The following is a 15695-nucleotide window of genomic DNA, read 5'->3' as shown; positions in this document are numbered from 1 at the left end:
TTTTATAATCCCAGTCAATACTGTGTAGCCCTGCTCGTAATATATATAAAAAAAAAAAACAGAATAAATATTAAAAATTCCGGTTCTTATTACAATAGAAATAACATATAATGGCGGAGAAAATGTGTGATCACTGAATAAGTAATGTACTTTGATTGCGTTGATTCTGTTTTGGCAGTCTACGCAACTGTAACCGGAAGAGGACCCTGATGGACAATAGGTCAGGCTTTGTAAAGACAGTCTGTTGGACAAGGTTCGATGGCTTTTATCCTAAATTATGAATGTGGATGGAACAATTTTTCGTAATTTCTTGACAAGAGAATGCAAAGAGAGAGAGAGAGAGAGAGAGAGAGAGTGAGAGAAAGAGAGAAATGATCATAAGTAATAACTTATCAAAGAATGCATTTCAAAAAAGTACTAATGTCACTGTCATTGTTATTAGATAGCATGTAGATACACATTTATACATATATTCCCATAATTCTCCCTTGAATGTTGCAAATAATATTATCTTTGTATGAAGAGAGATTTTTTATAGAAAGTGTTTGCTGCATCCACCATTCACTTAGAATTTTTATCATAGTTTTCAAGTGACTTGTCCTTAACTTACTGCCTTTTAAAACTACCCCAAGTTATTTAATCATCACTAGCAGGCCGCCCAGCATTGCCCTATTGTAAGATACGCTTAAATATGATATTTTAATTCATGCAGATTTGTTATTTATTCATCATTATCGAGACAATTTTCTAGAAGTTATTATATTGAACCTACTATATGTTCATTGTTTTTGTTTAAGCCTCTTGATTCCTTGAGTAACATAGGCCACTCCTCCAATGGACCAGATTCTGGCTGGTCCTATTCAGTTTGGCTGAGGTCATTCCGGTAGCCCTGGTCTCAGTCTCAATGCTTCTTTTCCATGTTTGCCTCGGGCGACCAATTTTATTATTGCCAGTTACATTCAAGGGCCTGGCTGATGATGTTGGATGCAGGCTTTCGCAAGGTGTTGCCAATTCAGTTCCATTTTCGTTTTTTGATCATTAGGATTTGGTTGGTTTTGTCCCACAGTTGTTAATTGCAAATAGTCTCTGGCCATCTGATGTTTTTGAGACATCTGTTGGTGAATGTTTGGGCGTTGCTGTTGGTCAATCTCCACGTTTGTGAGCCATAGATTAGAAGGACCTACTATATAGTAGTTAGATAAAAACTAAAAAATATGCATATGACTTGGGTATCATCAGCTATTAATATCATCAAACCCAAAACATACAACTCTCCACCCTTATTCCTTAGTCTCTGAGTCATGCCCATACACGCATATATATATATATATATATATATATATATATATATATATATATATATATATATATATATATATATATATATCGAGTGGGAGAGCTGCCGACTGTCAACACAACGGTTCTAGGTTCAATCCTTGGCTTGGGAGAGATGCTTGTCTAGCGGCACTGATGAGTTCTGATGCAACGAAACAGGACTGTATGTCGATGACTACAAATATATTTTAAGCCCACCTCTTTGGGTAGAGCACTGTCGTAAATAATTTCACCCACTACTTAATTGGCTGAAAATGCAAAGCTCGTTGCTTGTTTGTTTACGAACAGACGATTTGAGCACTATAAAAGTGGTGGCGGGTGTCTATTTAAATAGACATTCCGACGAGTTATTTACGGGCGTCGATTCCATGGTCGAGTGGGAGAACTGCCGACTGTCAATCCTTGGCTTGGGAGATATGCTAGTCTAGCGGCACTGATGAGTTGTGATACAACGAAACAGACTGTATGTCGATGACTACAAATATATATATATATATATATATATATATATATATATATATATATATATACATACATACATATTGGATCATTTCTTGTGTTCTTTCTTCCTTAAAGTCGAAATGTGTTGTCGTATCCCTTCTTTTTTATTCTTCATAGCTGTGTTGATTCTTTGTCGTTTCTTTTTTCCCTTGAAGCTGTCTCACCGTTTTGTCGTTGTGTGTATAATTCTTGATTGCATTTTAGTAAGAATAATTAAAGTAAGACAGAATCTGGAATTGGAGGTCTATTGAGAAAAAAATATTAAGTAATCCCAAGTACACTTTACACTTAATCATGAATGAGCGAGACAGCAATATTAGTTATATATTGACAGATAGATGGGTAAGTGGATAAAGTGGTAGACAGATAGACAGAGAGATCAGTGTCGATTTTGCATGCTATTTTCCTCAGTTATTCCATCATCGTTCTGCTTCAACTTCTAATCTGTGTCTTTTCAAAATCTAATCGTTCCCTCTTGCTTTCGTCTCACGTGGCATCACGTCTGTATGCTTTTTTGCCATATTGCTGTCTCATGCTCCTTCCTGATCCTAGCCATCACATATAACCCCCGTGCTTAATAATTCAAGAATACACACTGAGATCTTTATTGTTTCGCGCATGCGCTAAACTGTATACTAGCAGACCTACAAACTCTTAATGTATTTCAGAAATTTTGCTTCACGGAAAACAATTTTCCATTCAACTTGTCTGTACCTCTATTTCTATAAAGTCATATATGTGTATGTGTGTAAATATTTCTATGTATAGTATTCACTATTAAACAAATTATCCGATCATTATGAATTTTGGAACGCAACTACTAGGCGTACGTGATTGTAAAGTGGATTATATTTAGCTTAATTTAGTTTTATGTAAAGGGGATAAAAATGGAGTGGAAGTCCTTAGTGAAAATTCAAGAAAATTTGTTTTCGTTTAATTGTATTTTGCTAAGAGGGAAATAATTTTAAACAAAGTTCACGTTTTATATGGTTTTTGAACGATTTCAAATATATCGATTAAATGTTATCTGAAATTCTAACTGATAAAATCTAACATACTGAATGTGAAAGTCATATACAGTTGAAGCTTTATTTAGACATAATAGTAGTGATAATAAAGTGTTTTTTTTTCTCTGAAATGTGCATATATATGGATAAGCATTTGGAAGTGCTAATTTCTGGAGTTTGGTTTGAAATTTTTGTTAAGTTTCAAATTTTATTAACTACTGGATTACTCTATTTCTCTTTTTTTTCTATTGTTTTTTTTTTTCATTTTGTGTTCTTACTTTCGGATTTTTTTCTTTATCTGCGTAAATATTATTTACAACTTATTTGATCTTTAATTTTCTGTTCGTATTCCCCAGATTCTCCTGCAGTTGGTTGCTAAAAAGCAACACATGATAAAAGGAGGCCGTCAAAGTATGTGACAACAGTCTAACTGCAAACAGCTTTTGTGATACCAAGACATCGTAAATGTATGTAAATACTTTATTCTTTCTATTTTTCTTTGTTTTAGGAGTGGGGGTGGGGAGGTAACTTCAACCTTTTTACCGATACTTTGAAAATAAAATTCGTTATAATTGCAGATTACTAACTGCACTCGAGCGTGCATACGTGAAACATTGACACATTCCGAGTTCCGCGGTTGCTATAACTGAACTTTGTAATGTTTTCTTTTTCTAATGGCTGGATATGCATAGGGATTACCACATCTGTATGCAGCGTCTGGTATTTCCAAATAGTCATCCATTGTGTACTGATCAGGACCATTTACATTGTTTGTTTGTTTTATAATTTTATATATCTAATATTTTTATAGGGAAAGACACACAAACACACACACAGATATATATATATATATATATATATATATATATATATATATATATATATATATATATACATATATATATATATATATATATTACTCAACCACTGTGTATATGTGATGTTTGTGTATTATATAAAGAAAAATTAAGAATTAAAAAATATTTGGATGTGAGCATTTCCTAGGAAAAACAATGGAAGTACAGTGGAACCTCTAGATACCAAAGACTTTGCAAACGAACAGGATAGGAAACGTGACGTAAATTTTTTTTTTTTGTCCCTGCATTCGGAAAACTTTTTCAGATATGAAAGAGTGACAGACAGATGGTTTTTAGGCACCTAATTCTTTGAAAAAATTTTTAAAATCGGATAAAAATCCGATTTTAAAAATTGTTTGTAAATTTCTATAAATACTTATGCTGAATTTTATCTAGAAAACATTCTTTTCTTGGACTTGAATTTATTTTCTTCTATTTACCTGCCCATAAATTAAAATTATTTTAAAAATTAAAAAAAATTAATGCATGCATTAATTTTTTTTCTGCAATTGAAGAATATAAATCGAAGAAAGATTTTCTGTTTTAATTTGTATCGTAAACCCTCTAAAATTTTTGTGGGAGTTTATTGTTATTTTTCTTCAAGTGGTATCTTGCCTGGTTCAGGCACTGGCGGCCATGACTCTCCATCTATCTTTCTCCCTCGAATTCATTGTCGGTCATCATTCACAACCCCATTCACGTTGTTTTTCTCGGAAATTTTCTTTTGGCGTATTGCCAAAGCTTTCTTTGTGGTTGTACAGACAGTAGTTGCAGTTTTTTTTTCTGTCCGAGCATACTGTGTGATTGTTCTAGCTATTTTACCCAAAAGGAATTTTCTACCCAGCACAACAAGATACAAAACCATGACCAGAATTATTCCTGTTTCTATATTACACCAATCACCTGCTTTCCATGACCTTAGGTTACTCTGATCAGGAGTCTGAAATGGGTCTCGACCTTGCCCAGGAGTTTCCCACAAACTAGTGGAAGAAAAAAGGCAACTGTCTCCTTTGACAGCAGTGTTGTCCCACTACCCTATACAGCGCCTAGCCTTCCCAAATGGTCACCCATCTTGTATTAGCCAGGCTCATCGTTGCTTAACTTTGGTGATATAACGAGAATCGGTGTGTCAACGTGATTATGTGTATGTGGGGGTAGTAGAATCTTATTTTTGTTAGAAATCACAAATTATCTGTAAGAAAGTAATAATCCATTTCATTTTGAATCGTTTTTCATGCTCATAGATTTGATTGAGGTCGTGACCTTACGAGTAATGATTAAAATAACAATAATAAAAATTATTTCTCTCAGTGGTTTTTTATTGAATGGCAATTTATATTTGGATGTCAACGAAAAGTAAAATAAAATAATAAGTGAAAGTATTGGTTAGCTTAGGTAATATTTGGCTTTTATTTCATTCTGGTTTTACCCTTATTATAAAATTTAATGGGTGTTGGAACAGATTAGATGATTTATGTGCAAAACAACTTTCAAGATATGAAAATTTCAAGATATGAAAACCAAGCTGGAGCCAATTAATTGTGTATCTAGAGGTTCATCGTGAGATCTTAACACCCTATAAAACGTCAGATACATTCCATTTTGATGTGAAATAAATCACAAGTATAAAATTTTGAGAAAATTTATATCATATGTATAAAATTTGGGGGGGGGGACAACCCAAGTGGTCCCGAATCTCTACTCTATGTTCTGAATATCTACATGCCCCTACCTCCAAGTGACCTTGTGAGACAAAACATCCTTAAAACTTCAAATATATCTATCCGATTTTTCTTATGAATGTTATTTTAAAAGTTAACTTAACAAATTCTGGATTGTTTAGTTGGGAAAGTATCAGGCTGAAAACAATAAGTGCCCGGTTTCGATTCTACCCATACACATCTTTTTACATAAAATTATATGAAAACAAAGAATATATTTTTCATTTTTCATATAAAATATAAATGAAGAATTTTGGTATATTTAGTACATAACGTTTTCCCGTCTGTCTGTCTCTTTTCTATTTATCGCTCTCTATATACATACCTACATCTATCTATCAACTTATAATAGGAACACTTTCCCTGTGTGTGTGTGTGTCTGTCTGTTCACTATTCCTAATTTTTGTAAACGTAAGAAGTATATTTTAATACCGAAATATCTTACCTTTTATTAAAAATGGAAAATATTGCATTAATACTAAATTACAAGTAAAGTGGCTGTCATGATTAGAAATCGAATCTAAAATCTTCAGATCTCAATCTGATGTTCTACAAACGTAGATATTTAAATTTGTTATGAATTTGCCTTAAAATATTATATTAATAAAATAATTACCGATTTAACGTGACGTCATAGATTTATGACTTTAACCATGTTGTAAAACATCTTTACTATTATATAAAAGGAACTTTGTTATTGTGTCTGTGTGTCTGTGAGTTCGTTCCTTATAAACTCGAAGACGGCTGGGTCAATTTTTATGAAATTTCACACTAAAGTACATTATGTGCCTGGCACTGTTCTTAGTAAGATTTTGTGTCAGAATATCTTCGATAAGGATCAATCATTGATAATCCAAATAATCCGATGACAGAAGGATCGGGCGATTTTAACTGAAGTGAGCATCTTACATAGCCTAACATCACAAGTGCATTTGAGAAGTTTTATGACCACACAAGTCAAAAGGCCCAACATATAAAATCAACAGCAGGTTCTCTGATATGACAGGGGCGCGTTTGAAATGAATGTTTCTGTATAAAGCCATATTAATTATCACCGCACAAGCAGTAATGCCAGGCATATAAAATCAATAGTAGATTCTTTGATATTACAAGGTCGCGCTGGAAATGAATGTTTCTGTCTAGACTTTTGCATTTTAAACATTAATGCAAGCCATTATATATAAAAATAATTTTATAAAATGAACAGTGCAATGTAGACTACCATATATTGTGAACTTAGTTACTGCAAGAAGAATCGTAAGCTTCCTCCAGGTGTATCGCAGTGGGTCCCTAATTAGAGCAGGCAATCAATCGATTCGATTGAAAAATGGGCGATTTTATCGATTTCGATGGCAATAAAAATATGAGAGTGTGAATCATTCGTTGATCATCATTTAATCCCGAGCAACGTCGTTCACCCTGCTAGTCTATCTATAAATATACATAGTTCGCCAACGTATAGTTCATAAATAAATAAAAAAATTTTACAAATATTATACAATTATAAAAACGTGCCATATATTATGAGTGGATCTATCATTCTACTAAAAACAAGTGAAGCATGCATGTTTCCCCGTGAGTGCACAGTGAACGAGGCATAAAAAAAATGACTAAGCTCAGCATTTGCTCCCCGCCCCCTTTAGCCCCAAAAGTCCCCAGGGGATGTCATATCCTGGGAAAAATGAACCAACGGTGCCGTTTTAGGCCTTAACATATGTAAATTTGAGTTCTGCACCATGCAAAAATACGAAATGACTAAGTCCATCATCAAAAGTCTCTAAGGCCTTAACATATTTAAATTTGAGTGCAGCACCCTGCAAAACTGCTATATAGACATACACAGAAAATTTTGGACAAATATTGTAAAATAGTCCCAAAAATGGAGCGTTTTTATTAGCCCTAAAAGAGCTCCTGAGGCACACCCAATAGTCATCACGAAATATAGACAAACAAAATTATATAGAAATCAGTTAGTTACAACTTTTCAGAAAGTTTTATAAAAATACAAGGCATCAAATTTTTTAATAAGCACAAATGTGTCAATTTTAGTTATTTTAACTCAAAAGGCACCCCTAGGGGAGCAACTGGAGTTTTCCCGGAAAATCCGTTCTGTTGCTTTTTTACTCATATCATGTTTAATGTTTGTGAAAATTTTTCAAAACATTCCAAGGCGTAGTTATTGAGAAAAGTGTGGACAGATGAATGGACGAATGGACAAGGGTGATCAACATGCGATTGGAGGGAATATGTATTTGCTCTCCACACTCATAATATGGGACACTTCTCTGTGTTTCTGTTCGTTAGGCACAATTTTTTTAAGTAAATATCTTAACTTATTTTAGGAATGGAAAAGATTACATTAATACTAAATAATAAATTCACAACAAATAAAGCAAATGCCATGAACGGAAATTAAAATCGAAGCCTTGAACTATTTCGATATTCGTATAAGTGGGTCTTAAAACATTATCATAACAAAATAAGTATAGCTTTGACGTGATGCCATAGATTTATGATTTTTATCATGTTTCAAAACATTAATTCAAACATAAGCAATAATAAAAATCGATAAATTAATGGTTAAACATTACCAAGAGTGTTGAAATTCTTTTAATAGCCCCAATCGCTTTTTTTTTCTTTAATTTAACCCTGTGTATCGCTTTACTACAATATGTTTTTTTTTTAATTTTGAAATTGCTATGGAATGCAGAGAAGTGAAATTTGTTACACTGAAAGAGCATAACAAGGTGCCTTATTTCCCTGATTTTTGCAGAATTTAAACAAATATTTTGAAATTCATGCTAATTTATCTATTTTCTGATAATTTTAAGTGTGTATCACTTTATTGCAAGTGTCTAAAAATGTATTTTTTCAGTAATAAAGCAATATTCTAACTTCATATTTCTATTCATATGAAATAAAGAACATATCTAGTAACAATATTTACCAAAAACAAGAACGAATTTTACATTTTTTTTGTTTAAGGAAATATTTATTTATCAATAGCCTCTTGTCAACAGATGATGTCAATCGGTGGATTTGATATTATATGATGCTATAGGGAACTTCCAAAATCTTCCTCCAATGTTCATCCTTCGACGAAAATTGAACGCCTACTTCATAAACTTTCGTCTTTATTATTGAACAGAGCTACTCAATTGGGTTTATATTTGGAGAACAAGGTGGTCATGTCATCAAATCTTCTCTACTAATGACTTAAGGTAGGATGTCGTAGCCTTGGCTGAGTGGGAGGGTTCATCGTTGTGCACATAAATTAATTTATGGTGGTGTGCTAAGGGAAGGTCATCAAGCCATGGTGACAAATGCTCATTAAAAAATAAAATATATAACTGGCTTGTCAGTTTGACACCTTGTGGCACTTGAAATGGTCCAATTAATTCATCGCAGATTATTCCAGCCCAAAACATGAATGACACCTCCACCTCCCAATTTATGATGGAATCGATGAGGGGTAAGGAATCCAAGAGGACTCCAAGCTTTGGTTCAACCATCTGGTCCATCAAGGGTTGCTCTGGCCACATCGGTGAAGAAAATATTTTCAAAGCTGGTTTTCATGTATTTCGGAACCAAAGCCAAATGTTTTTCCTTATGAGTTTGGTTTAAAACAGGTCTTGCTATGGGCTTAATGCTTCTTGCAATTTCGTTTAAGACATTGCAGCATGTCTTTCTGGACAAGGAAGACATTCCAGCCTTGTCAAATATAACAGCACTGTACTACCCAGATGCTTGATAAGTTGAGCAGAAACTGAATTTCTTGTGTTTTTGTCCTTCCTTACTTTGATGTTTGGATTTTCAACGAATGGAGACAATGTTCTTTGATCTCTTCCAAACTCCTTGCTAGATCTACGAGAGATAAACGTTCTGCAAGGCCTGCAACAACACACTCCTTTTCACTAGCTGTCAATCGATCCTTTCTAGGCATTTTTGGGAGACCTGCAATAAAATGATACACAATTAAAATTATCAGAAAATAGAAAAGGTAGCATAATTTTCCAAATATTTGTTCAAATTTAACAAAAATCAGAGAAATAAGGCACCTTGGTATGCTTTTCTAGTGTACCAAATTTCACTTCTCTGCGTTTTATAGCAATTTCAAAAATAAAAAAATATTGACCTGCAATAAAGCAATACACAAGGTTTAGATATATCCATATATATATATATATATATATATATATATATATATATATATATATATATATATATATATATATATATAAAGAGAGAGAGAGAGAGAGAGTGAGTGAGTGTGTGATAGATAGAGAGAGAGAGAGAGAGAGAGAGAGGGGGGGGAGAAACTATGTAGCCCTAGAAGGTCTAGTCTCTCTATATACTCTATATATAATAAAAGAGAACACATCTCTGCTCGTGCACATGTCAGTCTCTAAAAAAGAAAATTTACGAAGGAGTTTATGCTAAATATAATGTATTCACATGTATAATTTGCATGTGAAAATAATAGCTTCTGTAGTTTTACTTTTCTGACATGTTATACTATGAATTGACTATACGGTCAATTCTCCTTTACGGTTGTGAATGCTGGACAGTAACGAAGGCGACCGAAAGTCGTTTGGAAGCAGCAGAGATATGGTTTTTAGGATGAATTCTATAAATCTCATGGACAGAACGGAAGACGAATGAAGAAGTCATGTGTAAAGCGGATTACAGCAGATTACTACTCAAGCTAGACAGTTAACTTTCTTTGGTCATATAACGCGGGTGAACGGCTTGGAAAAAAAGCTTGATGGGAAAAATCGCCGGAAAAAAGAGCAGAGGAAGACAATGAACAAAGTTCACTTACAGTCTCAACAGGGTCACTCGCAACACGAATATAGATCTCATCAGAACGATCATATTCAGAGAGAATTGGAAAGCCACAATCATCGATGCTTGCAATAACAGATCTGATGCTTGAAGAAGAAGAAGAAGAAGAAGAAGAAGAAGAAGAAGAAGAAGAAGAAGAAGAAGAAGAATGCTGTGATAACCGTCTTCAGTTCTAGAATAATCTGGAGATTATTTTGATAGACATTATCTATGAGATAACCTCACATATATGAATTTGGGAGATTATGCTTCGGTAAGCTCGTTCAAGATCAGACTTTCTACTAATGAATCTATTACAAAAGTGCCCGCCGTATATCGTTGAATAATGATAAAATAAAAACTGTAGGATATTTATGGGTAAAACTTGGTAGCCAAAGTACTATAGTTTTGTTTGTGCTAAATTTTTTATCATTGCAGAAATGATTATGATTTTTATTAATGATTCTATCGGTATCGTTTTTTATATGGTTGGCATTTTTTACATGGGTGGCATTTTTTGCATGGGTGGCAGTTTTTACAAGGGTCCCATTTTTTACATGTATGCCATTTTTTGTGTGGGTGGCATTTTTTGCATGGATGGTATTTTTTATATGTGTGCCATTTTTTACATGTGTAGCGTTTTTTGCATGAGTGGCATTTTTCACATGGGTGGTATTTTTTGCACGAGTTGCAGTTTGTCTATGGGTGGCATCCTTTACATGGTAGCATTTTTTGCAGGAGTGGCAGGGTATCACCATAAACCAGGTATATGTGCACTTTTGGAAAATTAAAATAAATATTTTAAATAAAAATCAAATACTGAATCAGAATTTTTACTCAGATTTTACTCAAACATATCTGAAATTCTAATGATAAGTGACTTCTTTTCTGATAAAAATCAGTTCAGTATCATTTGTCAAATCATATTTGTTAACAAAAAACATATGTGTGTGTGTGTGTGTGTGTGTGTGTGTGTGTGTGTGTGTGTGTGTGTGTGTGTGTGTGTGTGTGTGAACCAAGAGCATGTTTATAGTGAAACTGCATATCTTCACCTGACAAGGTAAGAATGAGCCAAAGTTTTATCCAAGGTCTTACATCTCTCGATAGTGTATGGAGGATTCCCAATGTTATGATATGGTGACGTTAATAACCCCAAAGCTATTTATCTGATCAGGCTGATATTTTACATGGTGGTTTTTATTTTCAAAAAGCAAAAACTCCATGCATTAAATTTGGAAAAGTAAGAAGTTGAAATTCAACAATTTCAACATTGACCTAAACTTTCGCGGTCAAATATAAATGTTAAGATCTTATAAGATTTGGGACTTCATAATTGGTTGCAGAGACAGCAAAAATCGCCAAAATTTGACTTTCACCTTTTCTGTAATCATGACCTTTGGTGTAGATTTCCCAAAATTAAATCAGTTCTCTGTTGAACTTAATTACATGTCTTTCACTTAAGAAACGTATGAATTCATTTACTCGCTGTCCAATTATGGATTAAATAGTAGACTCGACTCTTATTACTTTGGTTGTGCAATTATTCTAAAAGAAAGGAATGTTCTTAAATAACACCAGTGCTTTTCTGCTTATCCCGGCATTATTTCAAATCATTCTAAGACTCGAAAATGTTTGTTCAGGTGACATGCGATTTGGGATTGTACAAGTTTTGCTTTACTATAAATTTCTGATGGAAGCTACCTTTACGGGGAATATCTGTTGTTGCTGTTTTCATGCCTCGTTGTAATATTTCTGTTCTGGTATGACTCTTTTCCTGTTGACTGTGTTCCTCCTACCTATAGCCTTATTCTTTTCCAGACTAAAGTTAATAGGCATCTCCTATCTTTCTGGTAATTATTTTTCACTAATGGGACTTGTGGAAATTCTACAAAGGACTGATTCATATGTAATATATTGATGTTGGAATTCTTTAGATGTTCAGAGTAAATGGAGACGCTCTGATATTATTGTAGCTCTTTTGTTAAAAACTGAAAAAGTATTTATCTAACCTAGCAGAGACGCCTGACGTAGCCCGGTCGTAAAGTACGCTTAAATATGATATTTTAATTCTTGCAGATTTCGTATATATTATTATAGAGTTAATGTTCCGTCGATTTTTATATATTATAAAGTTGCGATTTCAAAAATAAAAAAATATATATCCATATGAATTGGATGCATCAGCTTGAATCAAAACCGAAACTAAAACTTATGAAAAAAACATATAAAACTCAAGTCATATACATATATATATATATATATATATATATATATATATATATATATATATATATATATATATGTATGTATATATATGTATGTATATATATATATATATATATATATATATGTATATAACTTGAGTTTCTTCAGCCACAATCGAAACCGAAACCAAAACTTATGAGGCATTCTTGGTAAAATTATTTATAAAATATAGATGACTTAAGTGCCATCAGCTATAATCCAAACCGTAACCAAAACTTATGAAGAGTTCTTGGTAAAATTATTTATTACAAGAAATGGAAGTACATAACAATTAAACGACTCGGATGTAAGTGTGACACAGAAAATAAATAAATACCACACACGCTAATATATAGATTCTTATTAACTCCTTACATCAAGTGGCTTTATACTTTGTGTGGAGCGATTTCTGTTAAGAATAAAAAATTTACATTTAAAATATAGTAATCCTTTACATTCATGCAATGGTAAATCAAAATTGACAAAATGAGATAAATGCTAACAAAGGTCAGACATCGACTTTCTGGCACCATTGGTACCAGATCCGCATTAACCATTTCTCTGCAACATTCGATTTCACCTTCCATACATTATCGTGGTCAACGTTTCAATTCTACACAAATTCATCAACACTCAAAACTCACTAGCAATACGCCATAGCATGTCTCTAAATAACCAGATATTACAAACTTAAACAATATTAAATTAAAGTGAAGAAATTATGGAAATAGAATGGTGCTCACGTTTAACCCTATGTTTACTATTTGAATTTGTGTCTGAAATCATAATTATTATAAAATTAAACCAAAAAATATAATCTTAAAAATAAAGGGGAACTACCACCAGCAGGTGCTGTGTAACAAGAAATTAATGACACGCTACACACTAATGGCAACAGGGATTTTAAAGCTTTCTTTTCATGGTTTTGTCCAGATAAAAAGAGCTGCTTAACCATCAGTTTCCGGAAAAGCAGTATTGACTTGCATATCTACAAAAAACTCTCGTAAATGTTGGTAGTACATACATCAAAAAGATAAAACTGTCGCCCTAAAAAAGACATGATTCCAATTCCGTTCGATGAAAATTGGTTTTCTTTTCTTTTTTTTTGCTGCAGACCATCTACCAGTTGTACAAATCCCAAGAGCGATAGGAGCCTTCTATCATGTCTGAAAGTGACACAATGTTAAACGAGCGAGATCGGAGATGTACCACTGTACAACTCATGCTCTCTACCGATCCAAGTTGTGACAACAGGACCATTACCAGCACCCTTAAAATGCAAATCCAGACGATTAAACGCTTGAGGGCACAACTCAACAAAGTTTCTAGCCACAGTTACGGTCTTTGGTGTGGTTTCAAGTGAGGATCACATCATGCCACCTCACATCTCCGCTGCAGGACTCGCCGCCAGCTCATAAGTCCATAGAGACACAGTCTTGGCTTCAAAAGAAGTGCTACGACTTTGTACCCTACTCTCACTGGCCCTACCTTTTCCCCTGAGCTGAACCCGCTGGACTACTTCATTTTATCATACGTCGAGAACATCACCAACACGACCTCCCACAACGCTAAAGCCAGCCTGATCATTGCCACCCGCCGAGTATTTGTCGAGTTTCCACCGGCATTTGTGGAAAAGGCATGTTTCCAGTTCTGGAACTGTATTGTGATTGAGTCTGAAAGCGGCTACATTTTTTTTTTTTTTTTTTTTTTTTTTTACACAGTGATCATCACTTATCAAGGCCCGGAAGCCACTCAGGGATAAGGGTTATTGCAAGTACATTCCGTTAGTGTGGAGATTTGATGAAGTGTTTAATTAGGGGGGCGGTTCATTAGGAATTTGTTAACATTGGACTTGAAGACATCCAAGTTGTAGTCCGGAGGGAAGCAGGCAGACGGAACAGAGTTCCACAGGCGTGCAGTTCTAAGAAAGAAGCTTTGTTCATGGAATCCGCGTTTTGATTTAGGTACAGATATAGAGTGGGGGAAATTTTTCACAGTGGATTCAGCTAGACGGGTGTTTTTCGTGAAAGATTGGCGAGGGGGTACCAGGGATTGGAATTCAGACGAGCACCTGCCATGAAAATAACGATAAAACAAGGATAGGCTCGCAACGTCTCTTCTGTGGGAGAGAGGTTGCAGAGTAGAGAAAAGGGCATCCCCTACTAAACCACAAAGTCTATTTTGTACTCTGTCAAGGCATGATAGACTGTTTTTGGCAGCTCCTGCCTAGATATGGTAACAGTATTCCATCCTTGGACGTACTTGGCTTTTATATAGATAGAGAATTGCATCAGGGGTGAGATATCTTCTGGAGCGGTAGAAGGATCCCACCATCTTTCCAGCGACCTTGGCAACAGACTTGATGTACGTGTTCCATTTCAGATCAGGAGTAAAGGTCAAACCCAGAAGCTTGTCAAAACACGAGGCCTCACCCAGACGAGAGCCATCCATCACAATTGATGCCAGCTGGGGATCAGAGCGTTGATGATGTAAGGATAGGAGTTTGGTTTTGGATGGATTAAAGGTAACCAGCCACATCTTCCCTCACTGAACCACGCGCTCGAGATCCGAGGAGAGAGAATCCGAGAGAACTTTGTCATTTACAGCCTTTGATGTGTTGCCGTAGATGGTCGTGTCATCAGCATAGATGTCAACGAATGATTTAAGTATGTGTTTAGGGAGGTCATTGATGTAGATCAGGAAGAGAGTTGGGCCTAGGATTGACCCCTGAGGGACTCCAGCATTTATATTGTAGGCCTCTGATTTTTGTCCATCTACCACTACTCTTATGAACCTATCGGAGAGAAATGATTTAATGATTGAGAAAACATTTCCAGTTATACCGTAGATGGAAATCTTGTGAAGTAGACCCTTATGCCATACCTTGTCGAAGGCCTTTGATATGTCAAGAGCAATTGCCCTAGAAAGGAAGCCTTTGTCAAGAGATTCACTAATCCTGTGGGATATAACCGTCAGCATATCTACGGTAGATCTTGCAGAGCGGAAACCATATTGCGTGTCACTAAGAAGGTTATTCCTGCTGAGGTGGTTGACTATTTCTCTATTTAATATGGATTCCAGCAACTTACTCATAACACACAGGAGACTTATTGGTCTGTACTGAGAGGGAGAGGACTTATCACCTGAATTCTTAAATACAGGGCAAACTGATGAGGTCTTCCACGGGGTCGGAAAGCACTTCTCCT

General features: G+C 34.6%; 1 protein-coding gene across 2 annotated transcripts in view; it reads left to right on the top strand.

The window, feature by feature from the left end:
- The window catches only part of LOC145268547 (uncharacterized), a 997234-nt gene that overhangs the window by 631454 nt on the left and 350085 nt on the right, over positions 1 to 15695 (top strand). For both annotated transcript variants that reach the window (XM_080124031.1, XM_080124030.1), the window contains exon 3: positions 3200 to 3310. The gene's annotated coding sequence lies outside the window, so the exon portion shown is untranslated. The remainder of the gene's footprint in view (positions 1 to 3199; positions 3311 to 15695) is intronic.

The sequence above is a fragment of the Euprymna scolopes genome, chromosome 4, assembly GCF_053919585.1.
Source record: "Euprymna scolopes isolate OS-2025 chromosome 4, ASM5391958v1, whole genome shotgun sequence".
Lineage (NCBI taxonomy): Eukaryota > Metazoa > Mollusca > Cephalopoda > Sepiida > Sepiolidae > Euprymna > Euprymna scolopes.
Note: the sequence above shows the minus strand (reverse complement) of the source record. Positions and strands in the feature narration are given on the sequence as shown.